A 12,480-nucleotide genomic window follows, 5' to 3' on the forward strand; every position below is an offset into this window, starting at 1 on the left:
TACGTTTAATCCTTTGTGTTCAGCAAAATCGGTGAGATTGAGAACCTCACTCTAAGTTGTGGCAAAGTATTGTGGTTGTGTTGTGTGCAGGTTCCACGTTGTATCTGACGCTGGTAGTTTGCCCTGCCACTAGTCAGCTAGCAACACCTTCAGAAGTCACGCCTTTCTCCTACTGGTCGATTAAACCTTGGTTTCTTACCGAGGGAAAACTTGCTGTTGTGCTCATCATACCTTCCTCTTGGGGTTCCCCAATAGTTTGAAGTCTGCGTTACGATGACATCAAGACTGTTTTCTCGCACCATTGCCGGGGATAAAGAGGGTTTTACGCAGGGAGTCTCTAATCTCCAATCTCTTTACTTTGTTATAGTTTTGCTTAGTCTATTTTACTATGTCTTATTTGCTTCTTTATATCAAAAACACAAAAATTAGTTTCTTTTATAGTTGTTATTTTGTTTTTAGTTCATTATGTTGATCCCTAAGTACGATCTGAAGGACCAATCAGTAGGTAGTGGTTCTGCAATTGGGAGAGACAACATTGATTTTTTTAAATCATGTTAGTAAGCATAAAGATATTGAGGAAAAATCCCTGGTAGAACTTGCTCCTAATTATGAAATAGCTGCAGCTTATTTAGTTCAAATTTTGGAGGCTAGATTTGTTAGCCTTAACCCCATAATGCAGCAAGTGTTTTTTAAACTTCATGAAGTTGAGGATTATGAAAAGAAAGATTTTATTCTGGAAACTTTGCTTAAAAATTTAAAGATGTTGTTATAGAAGCTACAAAGTCTTTGATCGGTTTGATATACTAAGCTCATGTGTAAATATTATTGGTACACTCGAAAATATAGACAAAATCAAACCTGAAAATAGGGAAGAAAGTAAAATACCAATACATTTCAAACTTGTAGCAATGCATGAAGCTTTGGAAAAGAATTCTGATTGGATTGTTCCTGAAAACTTATTTGATGAAAGTAGTGAAGCTAAAAGTGCTGAGAGAGGATAAACTTATATTGATAAAAATACAAATCCTTATTAAAAAGACTTTTTGCATTAATCTTGATGCTTCTTCACTTGATAATACTTGATGCTAGCTCTTTTTCTGCGCCTAGCTGAAAGGCGTTAAAGAAAACCTCTGCAATAACCACTCCTTATTATTTTTTAATTTCGTTTTTGTGCCAAGAATAGCCTCTAATAGAAAGAAAGTAAGATTTGGGGAAGTTGTTGTCCTGAAAACAGATTATGTGTTGTCACCATAAAAATTCGTATTCACAGCCAGAGCAGAATTTTGTGCTGCCAATATTTGTGCATATGCCCCATGTTATTATCTAATTTTTTTAGTTGAGCACTTTTATATTTGAGCAACATAAGATTTTCGAAATAATCGATCTTTACCTGCTGTTCTGTTTTGACAGATTTCTGCCACTATTTGCATTTACATCTTAATCTCTTTCTTTTTGAGTTATTTTGATCAAAGAGCTTTTTGAAGAGGTTTCTACAGTAGCTAATGCTTTAATACATGTTTGATATATGTTAGAACTGAATCCAAATGGATTTATTATTTTTTATTATACTAATGTTGCTAATAAAGAATTGTGTGAAGTTTTGTATGAAAGAAATTTTTAAGTGTAGGGAGAGGAGAATGATGTAATGAGACGAAGAATGGACAAAGCTCAAGCTTGAGGATGCCCGTGTAATCCCATGAAATATCCAAGAAGTACAAGAGTCAAAGCTTGGGGATGTTGGGCATCCCCTCTTCATCAACAAAGCAACATGTCATCTTTCCATGCGCTATATTTTTATTGCTTCATACGTGTGTTGTTCTTGGAGTGTCTCTATTTTTGTTTTTAGTTTAGTTTAGTTTTGTTTTGTTTGCTGTATCATATGGTTGGATCATGGCATATTTTTTTGGAGAGAGACACACTCCATTTTAATTGCATAGAACGCTCTAGTTTTCGCTCTTATTGTTCTGCGAGTGTTCTAGTTTGCTAGTACGACATTTAGCTCTAGTTCTTTCACTCAAATTTTGTTAAGAGCTTGTTAGTATTCTTTATTTATGTATGATTAGCTCTCTGGTCCATATTGTTTTTCATCTCTGAGAGCTATTTTCAAATAAGTTGATTGGTGTTGGAGACGAGTAAAATGTTTCATGCTTATAGTGATGCAAAAGGAAGCTTGTCTAGACTGTGGCATAGACTTTGGCATTTCATGTTGGATGTTATTCTTGTCATATGCTTAGTATTTATTGTTGTAGCATGACTTGTCTCAAATAGCTGAGACTGCATAATGTGCCATTGAAAGAATCACGTGTTGTTTCCATCATACAAAACATAATATTGTGGTATTCTCCTTCGATGTTTTATTGGGTTGACCTGACACATGTTTACATCATAGTAAACTAAAGCCTCTATGATCATTTAGTTTTGACTTGTAATATCACTTTATGCTTTGATTAATAATGTTTTGTCACTATGCATGATTATGGCCATTATCGCTCTTTTAATTGGTCGCTCCCAGTCTTTTGCTAGCCTCCGCTTGTACTGAGTATGAACTCTACTCGTGCATCCAACCACTAAAACCAAAGTTTTCCAATTGTGTCCACCATATCTACCTATTAACATTATTTATATTCCAAGTATACTCATCGTGCTTTTATTTATCTTCCAAATTAAATTTTGTCATGAGAAAATTAGTTAGTAAAACTCTCACGAACTTGATGGCACATTTACTTTTCTTGCACTTAATAAACTTGATCATTGTGACTATCTTACGAAGTTTATATGTTTGCAAATTGCGAGTTGGGAGTTAGCAGAACCATGCTTTAATGGGGAACGCTTTCGACATTGCACTTATGAATATTTAGTTGATGTCATGTTCTTTTATTTATGGATGCCTAGCGGTGCAAAATAAAATGGAAACTTACAAGTCCATAGAGTTTGCATATATGTTAGAAACGCCTGGGCCACTAATCTAAGCCGTGCATCATTCATGGTGGAAATTTACAGCGAACCATAGTAGGCATTTTATGAAGCATCTTCAATAAAATGCTATACCCATAGTAAATAAAAGGATTGCTGAGATGCTCATTGTCTGTTTTTCTTGTCATTTTGACATGGGATTGCTTCTATGCAGGAGTACTTCCATATCATGGGGCAGGAGGTACCCCGTTGGCGTTCTCAATGATACATGTATACTTACAATGACAAGAACTTATTTGGGACCTAAGTTGAGTAGCATGAAGTTTAGGTACTCATATTTAAGGGGAATGAGATTTTCAACTTGTGATTTGTCAAGCATATAACTTATTTTTTGCCTAACATTAACTTTAACCACTCAAGATACTTATGATAGGGGCAGTGAGGGCTCAAAGCTAATGAGTACCATACTTTTTGGAAGGTTTATAAAACTTGTTAATCTTGCTTACTCTACAAAGAGTCTTTCTTTTACTTTTATGTTGAGTCTTCATCTTCTACTTATGCAGCAATTAAGAGAGCATAGTTGTCATTCTGAGTATAATGTGCACAATCCCAAAAATTTTATTGATTGATTCATGATTATGACATTGTTTGTTCTTAAATTACTTGTATCTAGTCACCCTTTGAACTCTAAAGGTGTTCTAGAATTTGTGTTTTTCTACTCCATAAAGGACACGTTGAGTACCACTTTGCTATATTTTCTCTATGCTCATAAACAAACATTGGTTTCAATGCACAATTATTTATGATCCTTTGTTTGAGTTACTTATCATGTTATAACATAGTTGCTAATTAAGTTCTGTTGTTAGAATTATATCTATCATGCCTATTTTTAGAGTATTTTGATCCCAGCTTACAATGCTTGATCAAGATTGTGTTGGCTTCATGTCACCTCAAAAATTATTTTGTTATCACGTACCTACTCTGAGGACGAGCAGGAGTTTAGCTTGGGGATGTTGATACGTTGCAAACGTATCTATAATTTTTGATGCTCCATGCTTGTTTTACACCAATTTGTATATGTTTTGCTCATACTTCGTTGCATTTTTATACATTTTCCGGCACTAACCTATTAACAAGATGCCACAGTGCCAGTTCCCTATTTTCTGTTGTTTTGTATTTCAGAAAAGTTGTACATTAAATCTTCTCAAAATTGGATGAAACAAAATCTGAAGGCAATATTTTTTCGTAATGAAGACATAGTCCAGATGGGGGTTGAACAGAAGCCACATGGCAGCCACGTCATGCCTTGGCGCGGCCAAGCCTGTGCCCGTGCCAAGGGTAGTGTGGACCCCCTGGCCTCCACCGACCTCGCCCTTACGCCTATTTATTCATGATCTCGGGAAAAACCTAAACACCCGAGCCTCCATCCACGAAAAGTTCTGCCGCGGCCGCCATCGCAGACCCTAGCTCGGGAGGATTCTAAAGCTCTTCCCGGCACCCTGTCTCTAAAGTGAGGCGTGAGTAGTTCATCCCTGGACTATGGGTCCATAGCAGTAGCTAGATGATTATCTTCTCCAATTTGTGCCTCATGTTTATATCTTTTGAGCTACCCTGCATGATCAAGATCATCCTTATGTATTGCTACATGTTCTGTTTGCTAGGATCCGATGAATATTGAATACTATGTTGAAATTGATTACATATTCTTGTCATATGTTATTTGTTAACTTGCATGCTCTCCGTTGCTAGTAATTACTTTGGCAAAGTAATTAAATGCTTGTGACTCCAAGAGAGACTATTTATGCTCGATAGTAGGTTCATGCCTCTAGTTTTCTGGAAGAATCACAATAACTTCTAAGATTGTATATATGTTGTTTCCACTAGGGAGAAAACAAAAATGTTTTATTCGAGGGTAATTTTATTGTTTACTTTACACATATTGCTTAATGCGATAATACGTTGCTTGCAACTTAATACTGGAAGGGGTTCGGACGATAACTGGATGGTGGATTATTAGTCATAGACGCAGTTGGATTACGGTCTATGTATTATGTTGTAATACCCAAACGAAGCTCATAGTAATCATTTTGTCATGTATGGCTGGTATTCTGTCAATTGCCCAACTGTAAATTGTTCACCCAACATGTTATTTATCTTTATGGAGAGACATCTCTAGTGAAATGTGGACCCCGGCCCTTTCTTTTACGCTGATAAATTCATCTACTGCAATCATGTTCTGTTACTTTTCGCAAGCATTGTTTTCTTAATTACTACAAATATACATTTCCACTCGATACGTTTAATCCTTTGTGTTCAACAAAACCGGTGAGATTGACAACCTCACTGTAAGTTGGGGCAAAGCATTTTGATTGTGTTGTGTGAATGTTCCACGTTGTTGCTGACGCCGGTAGTGCACCCTGCCACTAGTCAGCTAGCAACACTTTCAGAAGTCACGCCTTTCTCCTACTAGTCGATTAAACCTTGATTTCTTACGGAGGGAAAACTTATTGTTGTGCTCATCATACCTCCTCTTGGGGTTCCCCAACAGTGTGAAGTCTGCGTTACGACGAGCACCATCAGGGTGCTTTAAAACACGGTTCGTGCAAATGCGTCGCGGCCTCCAGGCAACCAAACGACCCGTTTCACGTCTCAGCCCATGCAAAAAAAGGCCCTCACAGCCTGCCAAACGCGCCCTTAGGTGCTGTCCGTTTTTTGCTTTGTTTTTGTCTTTTTCTGTTTTTGTTTGCTTTGCTCTTTCTGTTACTTTTTTCATGATATAAAAATGTTAAATTTTGGAAAATGTACAAATTTTTAAAATGTTCAAAAAATATACATATTTTCAGTTGTTCAATGTTTTTAATTTTGTTTTATGAAAACATTCAATCTTAAAAATGTTCAAATTTGAAAAATATTCATATTTTCAAAAAATCAAAAATTTAAAATATTCAGATTTTGAAAAATCTTCAAATTTGAAAAAACTTTCATATCTGAAAATGTTCAAATTCAAAATTGTTCAAATTTGGAAATATTCATATTAAAAAGTGTTCAAATTCATAATTTGTTCAGATTCAAAATTATTCAAATTTAAAAAGTAACATACTCCGTAGAAGAAATGGAAAGAAAAAACGAGAGAAAAAAAGGAAACAAATTGGGCTGGCCCAACATCCCCGCGCTGGGTGTGCGGTGGCCCGTCCATGCCCACCAGGTCGGTGGACATGACCTCCCTTGTTTGGTCTAATCTATATACTATACTACCTACTAATAAAGGAGGTAAGGTTTCTCCCCTAAATTTTCGTCCGTTTTGAAATTGCCCATGTTTTCCACTATAAATTACATCAACTGCCACCGCCTAAGTCAGAATACCGATTCGTTTTGTTTCTTTCCGTCCGTAATTCAGCTTTTGGCTGGCCATGGGCCCCGCAAGTGGGCTTTCTGGAGCCAGCCGAAAAGATTTGACAATGTTGGCTTGCTGGGAATCAAACTTGGGCCCTGTTTCCGTCGTACGACTGCAGTAACCAGGAAAGCCAGGAAAATTCTGTATTTAATAGTCCCACCTCGTTTTATTAGACTAAATCACTCCAATCTATAATAATATCTATAAAGTTGATCCCCACTAAGTGCTTTTAATGTTTGCAAGCTTAACATGCAAAGTGTCCACGTCACTTCAATTTGCTAAATTGTAGCGTCAGCGTGACAAATCTAGCTCGATCGTGTGTTCTGCTCTTTTCTTTCCTATCCATTCAATTTTCAGTTTCTTCTCTTAATTTTCTCTAGGCTGCACCAGCCCTTGGCCCATCAGACCGATCGGGCGTATCCTGCCCATCCGAGCCATGAGTGTATGTTCGCTCCTCTTCCTCGAGCAGGCACAGGGTGAACGCCATGGCCTCCACCTTACATAATTGTTTCCACTATCTAGGGAATTTATTTCTTACTGATAGATGTCATATCGTGAATTAAATGTCGCCCCATGGCATTCCTCCCCCGATCCAATCTGAGGACTCCTTTGCCCAGCCTAATCATTAATTTGTCCTTGGAGCTCCAGCCACTATACCAAATCACTTCTCCTTCTCCTCACGTTGGAATAGGAAGAAGCAAAACGGCCGAGCTCTCCATTACTAAATCACGTCACCCCGGATGGTCTTCGTTTTCTGTTTTTCTCAATGCAAAACGGCTGCAACCTACTGGCATCTAGAAGTATCAACTATTCAGTTAATTTGCCTTCCACCATTATCTCCTAGCCTCCCACAAAGTGTTTGTCGATTCGCCTAATGCATCAGGTATATGATGGTGTTGACAAGAGCGGCTACGCCAAGCGCTACCGTCGTACTACACGTTTGGTAAGATTCGACCTCGGAGAACATAGGAGGATTCCTGAGGGGCGGAACGACAACAGCAATCCCACGCAGGTAAACATGAAGACGGCGGATGATCGACCATGGTCGGAGGCACTCATATCTTTTCTATGTACCATCTGGCGCAAGCACTGCATGATCTTATTTCCTGTCCTCTCTCATCGTTTCTCATTAGCATGTTGTCCGGGCCTTAACACTCTGGCCCCTCTGCATACTCCTGGTTCCTTCATTTTTTACGTGTGATAAGTCTAAATTCTCATTGGAATGTGCTTACCATCATTTACGTGGCTACCATATGTTTTTCTCGGATATAGTTTGTGTTTAGGTAGCTATGTTGTAGCGTCCTCCATGTCTCAAGGTTCTACTTAACCATTTTGTTACAATGTAAGTGATGATCAATTTTTTTGTAGCTTCCCCCTACATCATTCTATTTCACTGAGTTCTTCTTTCCTGCTGTCAGGATCTCACTGCCATGATTTGGCTACATGGTGTTTTTTCAGTTTATTGTCCTTTATGGCTGAAAGTGAACCAGGGAAAAAAAAAAGAGGAAAGACTAAGATATATATGATGGTAACTCCACAAGTTGAGGATGCAGAGAATCTTCACATCAAGAACGAATCATTAAAAAATTCAAATTTCTTTCTAATTATGTTTTTAAAAATGATGCCGGGTAAACAGAGCAACCGAAACAAGTAGATAGATGTATTGTTTCACATCACGACAATATATGTAAAGTCAGACTTATTTTAATGGACTATTCATGCTTACTCTCCACACAGTAAAATCATCTCAAATACCCGCTGCAACGCGCGGAGTATCAACTAGTTTATATACGTTCACAAGTCACCAAGAATATCAGCAAGCATCCTCATGAATCAATAAGCACCAGGACTCTTGATTGATTGATTCGTGGCAGAAGGCGGCTTCCGAGAATCGGAGAGAATAGAAAGCGGATTCTTCAGAGAATCATGGAGACGAGAGTCACCAAGGAATGCGGTGGGAAAGATCAAGTAGCCCCAGAGGTCGACGACGTGAGTCGAGTTGGGCGAGCGGAGGAAAAGAAAGGGGGCCCGGCCCTGGCGAGCGCTAGAGATCTCCGGCCAGACACGGCAACAGAAAGGATGAGCGAAGGAAGTGGGGAAGGAGTTTAGGAGGGAGTCTCCCATGGAGGCGGATCGGAAGGTGACGGAAGTGGGTGGTCGCCATGCCGGCAAGGGCTGGCGATCTACAACCGTTCCTGCCACTACCATCTATGCATCGCATATGGGAGCTGCTCCAGCATGGTGCTGCGGCCGCCGTCCAACTTCACTATGTTAGTCAACTTCAGTTCTGTTGTCTCTGACAAAATAAACTAAGCTTGCAAAGGGAATGTGCTATGGAGCCATTTTGGGTTCTGGTGTCTTCTCCGACTATGAACACCAACATCTATAGGACCAGCGAGAATTCAGTTAAACAATGATGTTTGATCACATAAGCTGAACACTAATGGTGTTTACAGGGGCTGAATCCTTGAAGTATTGCCTTTTGTTTTAAGCCACCCTCCATTTCTCTTGGCCATAGAAAATGACGTACAAGCTTCAACTATACTAGCAGGCTGCAGTTTCTGTTTTTTTATTGAGTGCTAACTTCAACTATACTAGCAGGTGGCAATTTTCGTATTACACACGATTGATTAACAAAAACATGTTCTCAGATATTTTGATGGTAGTTGCATTTCCGTGAAATATTATGTGAAAATTAATCCGCCGCAACGCGCGGACATATTTCCTAGTCTAGTTAGATGTCCGGTGCTCTCCTACTTTGTGTTTTCTTTTCGTTCGCTGACTGTATGGGCACGTCACATATTCTTTGCCTTTTGCTTCTCTACGTGCTTATTCTATCTTTCTTTTCTATTTTTCTTTATGTGGTATTTTTCATGCTTTTTTCCCCTATTTTTCTTTCATTTTCCCTACTCTTTCCTTTTCAAGTCAGATTTTTGGTCTGTTTAGTTTTTCACGGGTGCAAGTTTTTGGATGTTCTTCTATCACAGCGAAAAAGGCTCGGACGGTCCAAAACACAAGTTTAGGTGATTGGGTGTTCTTTTTTCGCAGCGAAGAAGGCAAGGACCATCACAACCCACTAGTTAGGTTTCCTCATTTTGCAATGTTTTAAATTGCGCACCTAAATCTATATAAATGTATCTATCTTGCAATCAAAAGCAATGAAAAAATTGAACTAAAATGCGTCGGTTTGTTGGGCTGCCCCCAACGCAAACGAACAACCTGGCATAGCGACAATCTCGGTGTCCGCGAGCCAATGCAAATGGACGCACGTGGTCACTTTTCACGTTTGTTTTACGTCGGGCCACTGGAGATGCCCTATATTGGAGTAATGGATTGTCCATCCACAAAAATCCGATCATCCATTGCATACATAATTGTCCATCGAGCCAAACACACGCTAAGCCCCCACCAGAATGCATCAAAAGTGTTTTTTATTATTTCTTGGGCGTTTTTAGTTTTGCCAAAACTGTGGTAGTTCTTTGTTCTTATTATCTTCAGTAATTTGCAAACTTGGTAGTATAGTACGTTATATTGTGATCCAAATTCATATACTAAAGGGAGGCTAACTTCTGACGAGCGGAGCGAGTTCGCCGGTAGGCTTGCGCCGAAGCGTAGCGGAGTCTGAAGTTAGCCCATACGTCGTGCCCTGCAGGGACGCCTGCGAAGGGGGTGCAGGGGTGGGGGGGAGGGGGGCGGCAGCCCCCCGTGGTACAGTACGGATCGTTGGCACCGCCTATATATACATCGTGTAAGCCGCCGACTAGGGTTTATCAGATTATAAGATAATCCACGGCGTTTATAAACACTTCCCGATATAGTGAAGTTTTGCTAGCTGACGCCCATGGTTTTTTCATCTTCTGTGTTGGAAGGGATTTTTCACGTTAAATCTTGTGTCTCCGTTTACCTTCATCGTTGGCTTTTGTAACATAGTATGGTCCAAGTGGAAGCAGGAGTTACAGAGTTACAGGCCAGTTGCGAAGTGACGGGTCGAATAGAGTCGTTTTGGCTGGCGTGGTGATGCTCCTCTGGCTTGCACGATCTATGAGCGGCGAGGCGTGCTGACCTGTCAGTCCATCAGTCATCCAGGTTAAAAAAAGAAGGATGGATTGGACATGTTGAGGAAAATCCACTGCACGACGCAAAAGACTAGTCTCGCGCGCGCGTCAGCAATTGAGCATTGCCTCGAGAGTTAGATCGTGTACGATCGCCGTCTAGAGGGGGCCTGCCTCACGCAGACCCGTCTAGAGAGGGCCTGCCTCACAGAGTAAAAAGTCAAACTCCAAAAGTCCACGCATTTGCACCGTTCACCAGCACGAACCAGAGCTGAGCAGTGCAGAGCCATTATACCTGCGACTGTGCCAAAGCGCGAAATTACTCGTGCAATCCTGAAGATGCTCCATCAAGTGTGTCTACAAGCTCTAGGCCTGCCCGTATACACCATCTGGCAGCAGCACTATTGCAACTTTGCAAGGGCAGTTCTCTCCTGTCGCCGCCATGACTCGATTTTCTAGCCTTGGTTCACTCTTTGACCAAAGAAAAGCAGCTCTACATCACTTGCGTCCACTGTCCAGCGTCCCGTCGGCAGAGAGAGCTACTGTGCTGGTATAGGCGGTTGAGCATACGTCATGATAGATGGAGATGGCGAGTGGCGGGGAAGATCTTCCTCGGAACTCGCCCACAATCTCCCCAAGATCGCCATGGCAGACGATCTATCGGCCCCATGCCTGCGTGCCGTAGCGTGTAGCCAGGCGGCCGGTCGTCGCAGCGGAGCGGTCACGCGTCAGACAAGAGAGAGACCATAAATCGGATGGCCAAATCCGGTGCAAGAGATGTCAAGTTTAATGGCGCGCAGTCGCGGGGCTATTCTCCGGACGGGATGGTGACGACGAACGGAGGAGTACAGGAGTGTCTGGGGTGTTCTGCTGGCAATTCCGGCATGCATAGGCGTGATGCATGCCACCCGAAAATAGCCTAGACAGGAAGTAAAACCTGGACGTATTATGCCAGTTGAGTACATTTTCAGGAGAGTGACCCATATGGACACACTGTAGCTGCATGCTTTTGATTTCTATTCAGGATAAAAAAAGTCTACTTTAAAGTTCAAACCCTGAACCCTAAACTTTAAATCTGTGTCGCTTGAATCTTGAACTATTCAATCCTGGTCTAAATGAAACCCTGGAACTGTTTAGCACACCTGAAAAAAAATCCTGAAAATCTTCAAGGTTCAGTTTTGGCCGAGATTAAATAGCTTAGGATACAAACAACAGGAATTTGAAGTTCGGGGTTAATTTAGCCGAACCTCTACGAGTTCTTGGCTTAAAATAGATGTTTTTTTTCCTTCTTTTCATCCAGCTAAATCAAAAAGTTCTTTGCATATGAGCTCAAGAGATCCCTCTTTATGAAAATAAAAAATCATATTTAAAAGTTTTATTTTTTTGGAAACAATTATGATCTTTGTCAATGATATATCCTACAAGCAAGAAAAATCGCAATGTGAAATTCATTTTATTACGGGCTATAGAAAAATGACAAAATCTATTATTTTTTGGAGAATCAAAAATGTGATACTAAGTCAATATTTTGTCATTTTTTGTAGCTCATAGTACACATTATTTCCAATTAATTTTTTACACGTTTATAGTATACATTTTCTGATTTTTTTTATTTTTTTGAAACTCGGAAATAAGTATTATGCTTTCAAAAAAATGATCACTAATGCAAGGTGGAACAAATAACTCCGGACTTTGTCAATGATATACCCTTAAAGCATGTACAATCGCAATGCAAAATTCATTTTATAGAGATTTGAAAATGTGATACTAGATCCACGTTTTTTTTTTCATTTTTGTGTAGCTCGATCATAATACACATTATTTCAGTTGATAGTTTGTTCATTGTATGCATATGCTGATATCTTTTAAAAAAAATTAAAATTTAAACACAGTAATAATTTTTTCCCTTTAGGAAAAGGATCATTGGTGCGAGGTGGACGAAATAACTATGGACTTTGTAAAAGATATACCCTAGAACCATGCAAAATCGTAATGCAAAATTCATTTTATTATGGGCTATAGAAAAAACTACAAAATCTATTATCTTTTGGAGATTCGGAAATGTGATACTAGATGCACATTTTGTCAATTATGTGTAGCTCATAGTACACATTATTTCCA

The sequence above is a fragment of the Lolium rigidum genome, chromosome 7 (assembly GCF_022539505.1).
Source record: "Lolium rigidum isolate FL_2022 chromosome 7, APGP_CSIRO_Lrig_0.1, whole genome shotgun sequence".
NCBI classification, from domain to species: domain Eukaryota; kingdom Viridiplantae; phylum Streptophyta; class Magnoliopsida; order Poales; family Poaceae; genus Lolium; species Lolium rigidum.